Here is a 16,610-nt window from a genome sequence, read left to right as displayed (position 1 = left end):
AGGTAGGCCACCTTCTCCCGAAGCAAACAGCACTTAGATGGTTTCAGCTTGAGGTTGGCTCCACGCAGTCGAATTAACACCTGTTCCAGCCGCTCCAGCATCTGTGCACTGTCCCTCCCCAGAATGATGATGTCGTCAAGATACACCAGACACGTCTCCCACTGCAGCCCCATTAAAACATGATTCATTAGCCTTTGGAACGTGGCTGGTGCATTGCACAATCCAAAAGGCATCACGTTCCACTCAAACAGTCCTTTACGTGTGCAAAAGGCTGCAGCTTTCCGGGCCCTGGGGGTCATTTCCACCTGCCAATAGCCGGATGTCAAATCTAGGGTGCTGAAATACTTGGCAGTGGAAAGTGTGTCGAGGGTGTCCATGACAATCGGTGCATCCCAGCTGCTGTTGCTTGGTTGAGCCACGCCGGTATCCAGGCTTTGCTGCACCTGCTGGTCTGCTGCCACCTGCTTTTCCCTGTTCATCCTGCGTGGTGCCTGCTTTACTGGCGGCCCTGGGATGGTGATAATGTCATGCTGCACGATGTTAGTGCGGCCGAGATCTGGGGTCTTTGATGACTGCGGCTCCGCCTCTGCCAGCACCTGTGCTTGCTGAAGAACCCCAGCCACAGCTCCTCTCTTTAAGGTGACAGGTGTGGCACCAGGATTAAACACTCTGATGGGGATGCTGGCAGCCTGCCGGGCTTGTAATACTGCTCGAGCCACAAGAACCTGGTGCCTTTCAAGAAAACCTTTTACTGGGCTGAGCATCAGAGTTCCACCCACAGCGCTGCGGAGACGAGAAATGCCGGGCACCACGTACTCACAACCCGCCTCTAACACTGTGGTGCGTGCCACACGAACGAGATGTGTCTCAGAAGGTTGGCTGGAATAAAAATCAGGCACCTTTTCACCAAAAAGAGTTATTTCTTTACGCCCATAGTCCAAACGAGCCTGCGCCTGCAGCAGGAATGGATGTCCCAGGATAACCTCGGTGCTTTGGGTGGTGTCCGCCATGATGAAGTTAACTTGGGTGATGCTGTTTCCAATGTGCACTGGTAAAATTACTTCACCCAAAACAACTAAGCCTTCAGGGTCAATGCCTTGCAGAATCTGTGCAACAGATGGCTGCACTGGTGGTCTGAACTGAGTAGGGAGGGAGTTGAAATGATGCAAAGGCAGGACATTCCTCCATGCACCAGAGTCGAGCAGAGCACAGATTTCTAGTCCATGAATCATTATTTGTACACACATCTCATCTACTGGGCTCTTAGTACAGATAACTACTGTGCTTGGGTCGGGGTTGGAAGTGAAAGTGGCATTCCCAGGGCTCCTTGTGGATCGATAAGGGGAGGGGCAGTTTCTCTTTAAATGTCCTACACCGGAGCAGTTGTGACAGATAACTTCATTAAGGTTTGTCTTTTTAAACTTGTTTTGGTAAGGTCGTTGCTGCTTATTGAATCTGGTGGCCCCTGGTAGTTGCTCAAACACTGGAATGTTAGCAGCTTCACGTACTGTAGCAGTTCTGGTTGCCTGTGCTGCAAAGCCACGCCCACTTGGCCGCATGAGATGTGTGACTGCTCTAGCAGCCCTCCTGGTGGTCTCGTAGCGGTGTGCAATTTCGTAGGCTTTAGCTAGGGTGTAGGGGCGCTCCTCTAGCAACTTTTGAACCACCTCGGCGTCGGCCAAGGCGTTGGTGAAAACCTCCACGCATATACAGTCTTGCTCCAACTCTGTGCGGTTAGCATACACAATGGAGACCTTTTCATAAATGTCATCTCTGAGGGTGTGCAAGGCTTCACCTGGTCTCCTGACTCGTCTCAGCTCAATGCCGATGGCTGCAGCATGCTCGGAACGCGGACCGTAGGCAGCTTCAATCTCCTCCACCATGCGCAGGTAGCTCCAGCGGTCAGATTTCGGATTTTTGTGGACGATGGCCCCAGCTGCACCCCTCAGACTGAACTTCAACTGAACAGCCTTTGTCTTTTCAGTCCAGCGATTGGCTTTTGCACAGCTTTCAAACTGATACAGGAAGTCCTTCCAAGGACCAGTCCCATCAAAATGTCCCGGCTGCAACATGGGGATTCTTTCTTTTTGTCCATATTGTTCTTCGTCACTAGTGTCCATATAGTCATTAAACATAATGCGTGGTGAACAGCAGTGCGGTGGACAGCCAGCTCGTCTCACACCTCTTAATCCATCCTCATACATTTCATGTCCTGCACTGCACGATGAGTAATGATGCTGACCCTGTGTGTGCACCTCAGGACTATTCTGGACAAGCTGGGAGGCATAGTGAATAGATTGTGGAACTTTTTGTGGTAATCTGGCTTTAGTGGGGATGACGGGGCTGCTGATGAAACAATCACAACCCATTCGAGTGAATTGTTCCATTAATCGTTCATTAGTGATGGAAGCAGATGGATTATCAATGTTTTCTTCCATCTCACATGGTGCCATTTTAACTGGGGTGCAGACTACATGTTCATCACTACCATGTGAGGGTGGCAGATAGGCCATTGATTCACCACACAATGTCCTTTTCTTTTCCATCGGTGTAAGGAAGGGATTGGTGTGCGTTGAGACAAAAGTCTCTCTCTTTTCTTAAGTCTCTCACAATGGAAGCATTCTCAATAACATCCAACACGAATGGGTTGTTGCTTACGTTTGAGTGCTGTCTTTCAACACGTGAGCTATTTCCAGTGGTGACTTTTCTTCGTGTCGCCATTTTCCACATGTGCCTCACAGTATTCCTTATCTTCTTACTTTTCCACCATCAAAACCTCCGGAAAATGCAGAATAGGATCCCGGACGAGCCCCCAGTGTTACCTTCGCCAGGTTATCTCCGAACCGTGGTAAGGAGGTCTGGTATTTCACTGAGTTTTACCCCAGCCGTGGCTCGTTATTACTGGTAACAACAGCGGTCCGTAATGCCGACTCTGCATACCGGGTGAGTGCAGGGAGGAAGAAGCAGGCAGGTATCTGAGGGTATGATGTGCTTTAATCCTCTCTTTTTGGGTTATAAACATGCTGCATCCAAACTTTACAGAGAGCGCACATGGGACCATCTACCCCCGGACCGACAGGAAAAACACTACATTTCCCACACGTAAACAACCCGGTTATGCCTTCACCTCCCACAATGCAACACCTCTCTTAAAGTGACAGGCCGTGCCTGTAACACCTGGTCCAGCAGGTGCACGTGTGCCCCCCAGGCGGGCTCCTCGTGCCCCCCTCCCCCTTCTCCCTCATGCAGGTGCGTGACGTGTTAGTCGTCACGTGATCGATGTAATTTGCAAAGTCATGGAAAGTTCACATTCACTGTACTACAAATAATAAGGTAATAATGTTTTGGTATGCAAGTGTCAAGTGATAGACAAGTTTTTAATCAATTTAATGTTTACTTATTAACTATAATCATTCCTTTTTTTTCATGTCACATTACAAAACGCAGTTAATAAAAAATAATCAACACATGTATTATTATTATTGTTACTGTTAGTTATAGTTATTGTTTTTATTACTATTATTATTACTGTTATTATTATTACCTCTGCCAAGGGGTTATATTTTCACCAGCATTTATTTATTTGTTATTTGTCAAGAGTAATTTTGATCAATTCCAGAACATTTTGGAGGGGATCCAGATCAATGAACTGAATCTGGATCAGTTTCACAAATTGAAAAATTTCTTTCTCTCATCATTGGTGAAATTGCCAAAAATTATTTAATTAATCAATATATATTTGGGTGCCTAAACCTACTGTATCGTTATTAATGTGGAATTAAATTTCCATCCAGATAACTGCCAATATCTGGCAAAAAGAATACCAACTATGTACATAACAAATATATTATTATAATATTATAATTTGCATTTTAGCAGCCCATGGGCAACATTTTTATAATTTTACAAAATTAACTTAAAGAAAATTAGTATAGGGCACTAGTGTCCAACTGAAGGCCCGGAGGCCAAATCTGGCCCTTTAGATCCTCCAATTCGGCCCGCAGGAGAAAGTGGAAATTACATTAAAAACATGAATCATTGTGTAAATTGCCAACCAATTCAGATGCTGATATCTCAGTCCCTCCAAATACCGGTACATAAATTCCATGAAACTCCACAATATTTGCAGGGGCTCTCAGTTTTTCCGTGTTTATATCACTTTTAATTGGAAATTGTTCAAAGAACTCTCAATTTTTCCCAAGTTCTGCAATTTCACTCAAATAACTTTACAAACATTCCCAAAATTAGATAAAAACATCATCACAAATTTGAGAAAATTTAAATTAAAGTGAAGATCCTCCAGGGACTGATACCTGTCACTTATTGCTTCAATATTGTTGATGCCTAACATACTTTATTTTCATACATGGAAATTCAAATTCAGGCACCATCATGTTGAAATTGGCGTGTTTTACCAGCTAAAATTTGCAGCCCACTCAAGATCAAACCAGTTCGTATTTGGCCACTGAACTAGAATGAGTTTGACACTAATGAGTTGGGGGAACATTTTTTGAATGTAATACCCATGATTAAATACTTCAGAAATGTAATTACGCTCAAAAGAACAGAGTTTTTCTTCAATAATTCATTTTTAGGCTCAATTGAATCATTTTAAATCAGTAAGTTCAACATGTTCTGAATTTTAAGTTGTACTAATTTTGTTCTTTTATTAAAATGTGCTGTTCAAACCTTTTCCCTTTGGTGAGCAATGTGAGGAAATGTATAAAGACAAGCCAATTCACAAGCTGCTTTCCAAAATCCTAAGAATCCCTTTCCATTTAAAGGAAAGAGATTGTGAACAGAAGCTAAATGGCTACCAAATGTTTGGCCTCTAGTGAGTCGACACACTAATCCCTTCACTGACCAAATATGACGACTCAAATATGAGCTGGATTATACTCTTGGCAGGTTGAAGGCAGTCTTTATCGCACTGACGTGTGCAAACAGTGGAATGTCTGACCACCATCGACTTTTAAACAAACTGGTGTAGTTTCCAATAGCTGTCACATTTTTAACCAACGTTTCTATGTATTTAGGGATTTTGTAGCATTATCATTAGCTAAACCTGATGACATCCAAAGGAACTTGCGCACTATGCAAAACACTCGGCAAAGGACACATGCAAACAATGATGTTAATCAAGGTGCGAGGCTGGATATTTTCATGCTAATATGCACTTCTCTGAAGCTGAAAGAGAGCACAGAGAGAGGCAGTAACTGAAGGAGAAATGAGTCCATTCAAACAAATGAATCCTAATGAAGCCGCTCAGACGAGATGTTTGGAGTCGCTCAGAGAAGGCCTTGGACTTCCCCACTGAAAAGGACTCGGCCTGCAACTCTGAAAAGAAAGGAAGAGAAAAACAAGAAGGGCCCTAAGAGAAGGGGAACTGCATGGGAGGAAGAACGATCCAGTAATGAGAGATGGAGACCAAAGAAAGAAAGAAAGGAGGAGGGGGAGGCTGAGATTCAAGCTGTATTCAGATGTAATGATTGTCCCCCTGAAACACAGACTTCCTCAGGCTTGAAGAGCCTCTCTATCAGGCCTGTGTGTACACTGGTGGTCTCGAGTCGGGGTAGGTGGGGTTAGGGGCTGGATTCATATTTAGATTGGTTTTGTTGTCAGGGTGAAACAAACATCAGCGGTTCAGTGTTTTAATGGATAAGGGGCTTCTATTGACCCATGGTGTAATGATGGTGTAGAAGCATGTTTTGTAGTGTTTTAGTACTCGAGACTGGTCTTGGTCTCGAGACCACGTTTGGAACGTCTTGGTCTTGTCTCGGACTCGAGAGCGTTTTTATTCGGTCTTGTCTCTAGCTGTGTTTCCATTACAGATTTTTCACAAAATAAAAGCAATATTGTCGACAACGTATAATTGCGCTTTAAACGTGTTTCCATTGAACGTTGTTTTGGACAGGAGCCTCGTAACTCCCTTGAAATCTCATCTCGCGAGACTTTGCTGCAAGAAGACGGACGCTCAGAACCTCCTCATAACACTTTGCATCCTTTGTTGTTTCATGTCTAATGTGGCAGTAATTATTTTTAAGTATAATGCTAAGATATATTGCTGTTTTCTTCTGTTTACACGTACCACGCCATGATTTCAGAATCAGAATAAAGGAATTGTGATTCTGAAAACATGGCGTGGTACGTGTAAACAGAAGAGAACACAGGGACATTTCTTAGCATCATACTTGATGCTTAATGCTAAGAAATGTGGCGGTGTTGTCTCCTGTTTACACGTACCATGCCATGTTTTCTCAGTGAGAAGTGGTCATGTGACCAGGTACGTCACGCTCTCTGACGTGTATTTGTGAAAGAAGGGTTTCCATAGCGCTTTTGTGACAAATTTCAATATTGAAATGTCTGAAATTCCTCCTCGTGAAAGTGTAAAAACTTTTTAGCGATATTTGAGTGTTTTTTTTTCCCAAAATTCCAAAATGCTATTAAGAATTTGCTTATGTTTCAGACTGGCCAGACTCAGGATTTACTGTTTTACTGACCTGCTATTCTTCAACTTCATTAATGTGATATTAAGGAGAAGCACAAATACTTTTTTAACACTTACTATAGGTCTCATTCACCATACAAATAAACACTGGACTTATCAGTGACTTTGAAATACATACAAGGATTTATTTTCTGCAAGAATTTACTGGTAGTTGAACAAATCGGTCAAGATTTTAGACTTTTGCATGTTGTGCTTTGAAAGAGTCTGAGACTTCTTGTCTTTGTCTGTCAAATGTATTTAAAAGAAAAAGAGAGGATGATCTTTGACTGTTCAACCTTGTCATGGTTTTTGTCTCTTGACTCGGCCTCAACTCACAAAAGTCTTGGTCTTTGTGCATTCTGGTCTTGGGCAAGTCTTTGTATCAGATAGTGTGTTCTGGAGTAGTACACTAGTGTGCATATAAAGAAGCCTTCATCTTGCTGTTTGATGACCTAAATGAACATATTCTTCCACAAAAGTGTAGCATGCTAAAAGGCTTCTTTGCACAGTTTGTCTAGTAAGACCTGTTCTAATTTGTTTGTCTCCTGTGTTTTTCAGTGTCTGCACTAATGAATAGTTTTAGGATATAGGATAACTTGACATAATGGGAAAGTTTCCACGTGTGGATCACTATCTGAGTTCTGTTTGAACTTTAATTGTTCAGTGTCAGGGGAACACTCTTTAAATCTAATGAAAGAAATATTTGTTTTGGACAGTTTCATGCTCCCAACTTTGCGGTGACATCACCACTTGCCAATGGAAGTTATCTAGATCAGTAATCTGATCATGGCACCACTTGAAAGGATTGGCAGACATTTCTATTCCCATTAATAGCAGTACAGTTGGTCCAAATGAATGGGGATGCCCTTTTTTTTTTATATATATATATATATATATATATATCTCGCAAAGAAATACACAATTTGGATCTGACTTGGTGGGGTAATTGAGGAAGCAACCCGACATAACTGAGTCAAATTTCAGACAAACAAACGCAAGTAAAAATATTACTTCGAGGGATGTGTTTTTGTGAGTAAAAGTAATTATTTGATTATAGTTTTTTTTTTTTTTTAGTTTTTAATTTGTCAGTATAGTTATTGTTATTTACTCAACAAACTTAACACTGTTGCACAGTATTGTAAAATTTCCTCATATTACTTTTCCAAAAGTGATTGTATTCTTCCAGTATGGACCAGTAGAATTCAAATTGGGTCAAATGTACAGAGGTGTAAAGAGTACTGATGTATCCTACTCAAGTAGAAGTTTTGTTACTTTATTGAAATTGTACTCACGTACAAATACATGAAAGTCATACACAAATTACTCAAGTACAAGTAAAAAGTAGCTCAATTAAAAAGTACTCAGAGTAAAAGTTATTAGTTACTTTCACCCCCCACAATTATTTTTGGTAATACATGTTGCCACGGTTCCCTTGCATACAGTAAACATCTCATGTATAAACTTAAAAAGGAAGAGACCAAATCTTGCACAGTTGGAACTTAATTTATTTTCCATAAAGGCATCTGTATAAAATAAAAGGTTTGTCAAAATGTCCAATTACTGTATTTTAAAAATAAAATAACACTGATGAATTCAATTCAAATAACTAAAATGATCTGGCTCCAAGTATAGCCAAATTTATGAACTCTAAAACAGTGCCATGATGTGGATGAAAACATAATAAGTAGAAATCCCAACCTGAATCAAAGAAAATTGCAGGGCATTGATCAGAAATGGCACGAGTGAGAAAATATGGATTATGTTCAATGCTATGAAGAGACCATGAAACGGAAATAAAAAAATAATCACAAAAAATAATAACGTACTCAGTAATGGTTGGGATTAGAAATGTTATGAATTACGTTACGTCTTTTGAAACATACTTAAATATAAGAAATATACTGAAAAGCGTACAAGTACCCATGAAAGCAGCTCAATTACAGTAACCCGATTACTTGTAATCAGAGGTGAAAGTAACGGATTACAAGTACTCACATTACTGTAGTTGAGTTGCTTTTATGGTTACTTTTTTGAGTATGTTTCTACTTGTACTTAAGTATGTTTTAAAAGAAGTAAAGTCATTTGTTAGATTTATAATCCCAACCGTCACTAAGTAAGTTATTATTTTCTTTATTTCTGTTTCATGGTCTCTTCATAAACTGCTGACCTCAGATCCATGGCAGTGTTTTAGAGTTCATAAATGTAGCTATACTTAGAACCTGAAAAAAAAAAAAAAAAAAAAATTATATATATATATATATATATATATATATATATATATATATATATGAAAGTAACTTGATTTCAATCAAGTTACAGTACTTCTACCTGAATAGGACACATCAGTACTTTTTACAACTCTGCTGGTAATCTGTTACTTTCACCTCTGGAAATGTGGCTCCTAAACTACAACAGACTAGGAACTAAGGAACTATAAACCAAGTCTTCTTGTCTTACATCAGTGCCTGACCTCAGGATTGATCAAATAAGTTACAATAAAAAAAAACTATCATCACAATATTAGTGAGAGAGGGAACCTGTGCAACTGTTGCAGGTGGTAATGATGAAGAACCTTTGAGCTTATAGACAGAGGTCTGAAGTTGTACAGTGAGTGTGGAGGCGGGGCAGTTCATGTCCAAGTCTCTCGCATTGAAAATAAACCTGCTGGAGGGAAGAGAGAGAAGCAGAGGGAGGGCGGGAGAGGAAGGGTAAGAGCCTCTCACCGGGGACTGGAGGGAACAGTCTCCGTTTCAATGGAATAAAAACTGCGCAATTTTCTATTGAGGACTCCCTGCTCCGGATTAATGCTCCGCACCGTGAAGGCAACATCTGACGCAGCGTTTGGTGGATTATTGAGGCCATCCGTTGCTGGATTTTTTTTAAATTTATTTGATTTTTTTTTTTTTTTTTTGGGAGGATTCACCAGCTTATGTTTTGAACCCTGTGTTTTTCAGAGAGGGGGGGGGGAAGCAGGCGCTGTGATGTGACTGTGCAGGGATGCACGCAGTTTTATCCGTCATGCCTTGCTCATGGGTGTCCATGGGCGATCCGTGCGCTGTCCCTGAACGCGTCGTGGATGTTGAATGGGGTTTTCATTTTTTGGAAGGGGCTGCGTCAGAGGTGGACTACTGTGCACATTTTCCACGGCGCATCCCCGGCTGCACGTTTAGGGATCGGATTGGAAAAGGTGAGCTTTATTTTATTATCGTCACGTCTAATCAATATTAACACGATCAGTTTGGGAGGATCAGAGCAAAGAAAGAAGAAGAAGAAAAAAAAAAAAAAACAAGCCACCACCCTGGAGATCACAGTGCGTGGCAGCAGCAGACATTATAGGCTTCATCATCATCATCATCATCATCATCCTCACTGTGCTGCTTTAATGATCGCTGATCAAATGATCTTATATAATCAAACACACACTCCACAACTTTACATCTGTGTGTGTGGCTCAGGCGTTGACAGCAGCTCAAACACAAGTGTGTGATGTCATGGCTCGGACGGGAAAAGCTCTTTTTTCAGACTTTGTGATGTCGCAATCGCGTTGCGTTAATTGGATGGCGTTGATATAAAAAATAAAAAAAATGGCAGGGAAACATCACGGTAAGGCTCCGCGTGCGTGTGTGTGTGCGCTCCACACGTGTGTGCGCGTGACATGTTTGTTCACATGCGGTGTGTACTAGCCGTGTGAAATGTGCGCAGGCTGCTTGGTGTCATGTGGTGAAGTTGTGGCGGGTTCTCTCCACTCTTTCCAGGAAGAGCATTTGAATTTTCTTCCCCTGGGTTTTTTCCCCCCCTCCTGTCTCCACCCTCTTCCTACTGAGCTATGACGTCACAGGGCCACTGGGGGGCGCCATCAGACAGTAGACAGGACAACTGTTTTTCTTCTTCGTGTGTTTTTGAGAGGCGAGCAGTGTTTGTTATGACAACAAATTTCTCAAATGCAACTCTTTCAGTTATATTTGATTTTAGTCAACTAAATCGGGGGTTCTCAACTTTGGGGTCACGAGACACTGGGAGGGGGGTCGCCAGATGACTTTAAGAAACTAAGAACATTTTCAATTTAAGCCCATTGTTGCTTATTCTTACCCTTTTTTATTTATTTATTTTATTTATTCATTTATTTGATAGGGACAAATGTAAACAATCAACATGTACCACACTATAATATTTATAGCCAAGACTAATTTGGCTATGAATTGACTAATTTGTCATACTTTTCTGCAACTACACCAAACTTGCCACATTTTAACCTATTTTCATCACTTATTGCCATATTTTTCCTCCTGTTAATACATTTTGCTTCAATACTCCCATTTCTGCCACTTCCCCATCAAATTTCAAAGCCTTTTTTTTGTAGTGATAGACCGATACATCGGCCAATTCTTGCGTTTTTTATGTGTATCGGCATTGGCCGATGCGGGCTACTGCATTCGCTGATCCGCATTATTTACAGAGAGCAGAAATATTTTTTTACTTGTTCTTGTTCTACATTACCTGTTTCTAATATTTGTTCTCCCTCACCTTTGTTAATTTCAATAAATGTTCCTTTTTTAAAATTTGAGACTCGTACCATTTGTTATCATCATGTCATTTTTATGATGAAAATTGAGGGCGCAAAAGTAGTATTGGTTCAAAATATCGGCTTATGAAAATTGGCAGTCCGTATTGGTCATCAGCTATAGCTAATGAGAAAAAAAATGGTATCGGCATTGGCCCTAAAATATTTTTCCAATTGCAAGACAGTTTAAGCACTTATAAACCTATTCCACCACTTTTCCCACCTAATGTTGCACATATTGACTCGTTATTGTCACCTTTAACCTCTTTTCACCATATTTCACGTTTATTTTTGCTAATTTTACCATATTCATGATTTGTCATGCCCATTACTTGCCAGTTTAACTAATTATTCCAATATTGACACTTTGAACTCTTTTTACCACTCTTTGTTTATTTCGCCACTCTAATTTGCAACTTTTAACTAAATTACTGTGCTTTTAAAAACCCCATTTCACCACCATTTCCACCATTTTTGGTCACATTTAACCCATTTTCTTTCTAATTAAAACAATGATTTATAGCTTTAAGATGACTATATACTATGGAGCAAATAATAATAAACTTCCTGAATAACAGTGGATATTATTCAGATCAATAAATAAATGTGGTTATCACAGATTCATAGAACAATGGACCATTATTTTGCTGACTTTATGGATGGACCCCAAAACTCTCTCCCCTTTGTTCCCCCTTATAGATGGTCCTGTTCACCACATGACTGTTCTTCAATGTCTGTGTTCAACCACCTTCAGGTACAATGGGGGTCCCCGGTTTCTGGCATTTTTATTTTGGGGTCACAGGCTGGAACCACTGAACCCAATGACATTAATATTTTAGTAGATTAAATCTGTTACAGATATAGTTGACTAAAATATAAACAAAAAGAGTTTATGTTAAGATTAAATTTCCATTTATTATGCTATTAATATTTGTAAATACACAGACAGGTTTGATGATTTTGAGAGCAAATAAAACAAATCTTTTTTTGAGGGTAGAGTTGACAACTTATGATAGAAAAAAATATTGTAGTATTTTCACTGCTCTTGGGGAATCATTGAAGTGAAATAACAATATAAGTCTTGGACTTGTATGTAATCATTTACATTTTAAGACAAAAGGGTGTTTATAAGCAATCAAGTTTGAGCCATATTAGATTCAATAAATTTGTTTCAATTTCAGTAAAAAAAAATAATAATTTTTTCCAATGTCTTTCTGACATACATCACTCTATTTTTTTGAATGGCTCGAATTAAAAAAAACATCAATATCGAAATAATTTACAAATCCTTATATATGTGTTAAAGTTTCAGATATATAAAGGAGGACTTTATGGTAACAAGGTTTAATAAACGACGTCTCGCTCCCTACCAGCAGAGGGCGCTGTCACCTTAAGCAGCTACTTGCTAGCTGTTTGGCTAGCTGTCTCTTTAACTATCATGCGTTCTGGTATTTAGCGGTTTTTAAGTGTACGTTTATGTATGTCGCCGTGTTTGATACATTGTCAAAACACCAGTGCTTGTTTGTGTCTGTCTCTGACAGTGAAAGGCTGTTGACAAGTCTCAGTTAAATATAGTTCTACCAGCAGGGCGCGCTAATGTATTAGCTAGCATGTTAGCATTCAAACAAAGACATAGCCGACTGAGTTCTTTCATTTTGAGCAACAAAAAAAGAAACATTACCATTTAAGTGTAAGTAAAAAAAAAAAAAAAGTTTTCTTTTTTTTATTTTAAAAAATTCAAAAATGTAACTTAGCACGTCTGCTTCTTAGCAATGTGACTTGCATTCTCTTGTTCTTCACTTAAATGTTAGTGTTTTTGTTGTTAAAATGAATGTTTTCTCCACAGAGAGAGAAGCAGTGAGGAACATGGCGAAGTGTGACCGTGCCATGTTTGAAGAACCTCCAGCCCCTGACTGACGTGAAGTGGCCCCGTTCCATCCTGCAGACATGCACAGACACAGTCAAACATCATCAAACATCAGTCTGTCAAAGATTGGCTTCGAATGATCGGAAATCCACTGTCACAGGTAAGATGTGTGCAAATTTCAATGCTTGACCTAAAAGCAGGTTTCAGTAGTTTTTACTGCAGGTGAGCTCGATGGGGTTGTATGCATGTTCTCCGCAGGCTTTCTGCATCTCCTGATGAATCAGATGATTTCAAACAGTGTTTCTCAGCTGGTTCGGCTTAACAAGGAGCCTTCTTTACCCTCACTGGCATTGACCCTCAGAATGTATCCATTGAAAAGTTGGAGCAGTTTCACACTAATAGGAAAGAGAAATATTTCATTTTACAGTACACTCATGCATTTTACTTTATAATACAATAACCAAAATACAAATTCGAGGGGTGTAATTTGGTTTTTATGTCAACCAACAATAGCACTGTTTTGTCTTTTTGTTGCCGTTTTTTATTTTTTCATCCCGTCACATGAATAAAGTCCCCTATGGCGCCCTGTCCAGGGCGTACCCCCATTCAATGCCAAATGAGAGCTGGAGATAGGCACCAGCAGACCCAAGCCACCTTTAAAAAAAAAAAAAGGAGCAAGCACCGGGTCAAAAACTGGATGGATGGATGAAAAATAAGCATTTTTATCAACACTACATGTAGTGCAATTTTTTTACGACAGCTATGCATGTTTTATTATTGCAGTCAGTGAAATAAAGTTGTGACCATCAGCAGCCCCAACTAAGGAAAGGTAAAAAACACTTAATTAGAGGGAGGATAGAAAAAAGAGGGCAGTGTTACACCTTGATAAGGGGGTAACGGAACAGGGGGAGAGAGTTAGGGTAGGACAGTGGCAGGGGTGAGGAAAAGTAAGTTGTAGGGCTGTGCATTGTCATGAATCTGACATGATACAATTCACGATTCACATGTCACAATATGATATATCCCAATACAAAATTGTATGAAATACAATTTGTTTCATTTTTTTATTTTATTTTTTAAACTTGCAAGACCAAGTAAATGGTAACTTACTGTAATTCAAGGACCAATATCAAAAAAGTAGAATCTTTATCAAACTGTCAAATTACATTTTGCAAAACAGTTCAACTTTTTTTTCTACAACATATTCTGATTCTGTTAAGTTGTTTATTTCTTAAATTAGTAACCATATACATCGATAAAAGTACCCAGTATGTTTTATGAACATAAAATGCAATAAGCTTCCAAAGCTAAAATGCATTAAGGAGTGAGGTAGTTTAACAAGGTCTGATGTGGTTCACTGACACCTAGTGACCGGGCATTTACGTACTATGCATATGTTGGTGCAATTGAATGTTTTTTTGGTTTAAAAACATGATTAAAAAATGGAATTTTGGAACGATATGTTAATCGCGTGGTAAAATCGCACAATATATTGCTGAATCGATTTTTTCTTACACCCTTAATAATAATGGCTTGGATTTATATAGCGCTTTTTTCAAGGACACAGAAACCATTTTTCATTCACACCCAGTCACTCACGTCAGTCATACCGGTGGCGGTAAGCTACAACGTAGCCACAGCTGACGGAAGCGTGGCTGAAGCGTGGCTGCCATTTCGCGTCTACAGCCCCTCTGACCACCACCAACAATCATGCACAATTCATACTCATACTCATATGAGGCAATGTGGGTAAAGTGCCTTGCCCAAGGACACAATACCAATGACTCGGATAGAGAGGGATTCGAACCCCCAACCCTTCTGTTATTGGACGACCCACTTAGTGAGTAGTCGACTATTTTGGTTGTGTTGAAAGTGTGACGCTACTGTTGTGCGAAAATAAGCATCTTTAGGTGTGTCAGTGTTATTTTTTTTACTGCAAATATAGATTTGGTTTTCATCAGTCTTTTTTTACTAAAATGCACTTGTTTTTTTGTTTGAATTTAGTCATCAAGACCACATGAGCCATCTTACGTCTGCAAACATAGTCAGCTTACATCTTATTGGATCACTTACCGGCTTGTCCCGCCTTCCACGCAACGAAAGCAGTGCTGATTGTGTTTCGTCCTGTGTAAACATTATAGTTTTGTTTTCATTAGTTAAGAAAAGTATCAATATATTTTGACATAGTTTTTGTACACATTAGTAAGTTTTAGTTAGTCATCGTCACGTTAGTGTCACTTGAAAAACGTAGCCTACTAATCTAGAACAAAAAGTTATAAACAAAACTGTGTGTGCCTTTAAAAACTCTCCGTACTCCTCTCCGACTCATGATGGTTTCTCTTCCACCTGTAACGCAAAGTTACTTTCTCACACGCAGCCATTAAAAAAAATCTATCATCTCTCCTAAACACTGCCTGCCTGTGTGTGTGTGTGTGTGTGTGTGTGTGTGTGTGTGTGTGTGTGTGTGTGTGTTCTCTCCCATGACCCCGTCGACTCACACACACCTGGGATTTTTCGTCAGTCAGCGAGCTCAGCTTTGTTACACACATCTACAGCGAGCTGAATCGGAGCCGTTGCACTCGGAAACGCACGTGTTGATACAAAGGAAAAACGAGGACACGCTGTTGCAGAGCACAGGATGGCTGCAGGCGAAAAATAGGAAAATGAGAAGAAAGCAGTAAAGATGAGTTTAACAGAGGAAGTATCTGGTGTGGAAGCTTGCAGAAAGAAAAGCATTTTAACATGAATCAAACAACAAAATGCATACTGTACTGACAACTTTTGCAGCCTTTATATTTTACAACTATCCAAACAAAATGTACAGTTAGCACTCACAGAGTAGCCACTATTAGTGACAAGTTGTCCCAGTTTGGATACATATATATATATATATATATTTTTTTTTTACTGCATTTTATTTGAACTATCAATAGGTTTATATTTGGCAAAGTGAACGTATAGAATAACAGTTTTTTAAGATTGTTTTCATTTGAATAATAATTAATAATTGATTTAATAATAACTAATTATTTAAATTTATTTATTAATTACTACACGATATGGATCAACACTCACCTCAATATCTTTTCAAAATATGGCGATACACGATATTAATCTATCTTTAACTAAGGCTGAACGATTAATTGGATTTGCGATATCGCGATATCATAAAACGCAATATTAATTTATTTATTTTTGTTCTTGTCCTGTCTTGTACTGTCCTGTTAAGTTCAGAGAGTGTTTAAGAAGTGCAGTCCACATGTTTACGTGTTTCAAACGGGAAGTTAGTTAGATATGTTGAAGAGGTAAAGCCACAGATTTGTTTGCTTTATTATTGTAATCTGTGCTTAAAAATGTATATTTTATATTTATTTAAAGTTGAAATAAATCTAAAATTGTTTATTATGAAACAGATTGATTTAATGCTTGTGTTCATTGAAAAATATATGACAAGAGGCCCTCGAAAAAATAATCGCATATTAAATTGCAATCCCAATATTGAGGAAAAAAAATCACAATTTCCAAAATTGTTCAGCCCTAGTTTTAACTCAGTAAAGTCTTACCAGTAAGTCAATTCTGGGTTAAATTTGCTGATGAAAAATGCCACACAGGCTCATTTATTAACAAACATCTGCACAGTATGTACCACTTTTGGCATTTTCACCTATAAGGGACAGCACGTGTGAGTGAGTTCT

The 16,610-nt window shown here is 39.3% G+C and overlaps 1 long non-coding RNA gene across 1 annotated transcript; it reads right to left on the bottom strand.

Moving 5' to 3' along the window:
* Positions 1–13,257: 13,257 nt before the first annotated feature.
* Positions 13,258–15,507, bottom strand: LOC114480208 (uncharacterized). Its single transcript, XR_003676069.1, has 3 exons — positions 15,420–15,507; positions 14,989–15,039; positions 13,258–13,310 (listed from the first exon to the last, which is right to left on the bottom strand). It is a non-coding gene; the product is annotated as an uncharacterized LOC114480208 (long non-coding RNA).
* Positions 15,508–16,610: the final 1,103 nt, after the last annotated feature.

This window comes from Gouania willdenowi, chromosome 18 (assembly GCF_900634775.1).
Source record: "Gouania willdenowi chromosome 18, fGouWil2.1, whole genome shotgun sequence".
Lineage (NCBI taxonomy): Eukaryota > Metazoa > Chordata > Actinopteri > Blenniiformes > Gobiesocidae > Gouania > Gouania willdenowi.
The sequence above is the reverse complement of the archived record's forward strand: the minus strand, read 5'-3'. Positions and strand labels throughout refer to the sequence as shown.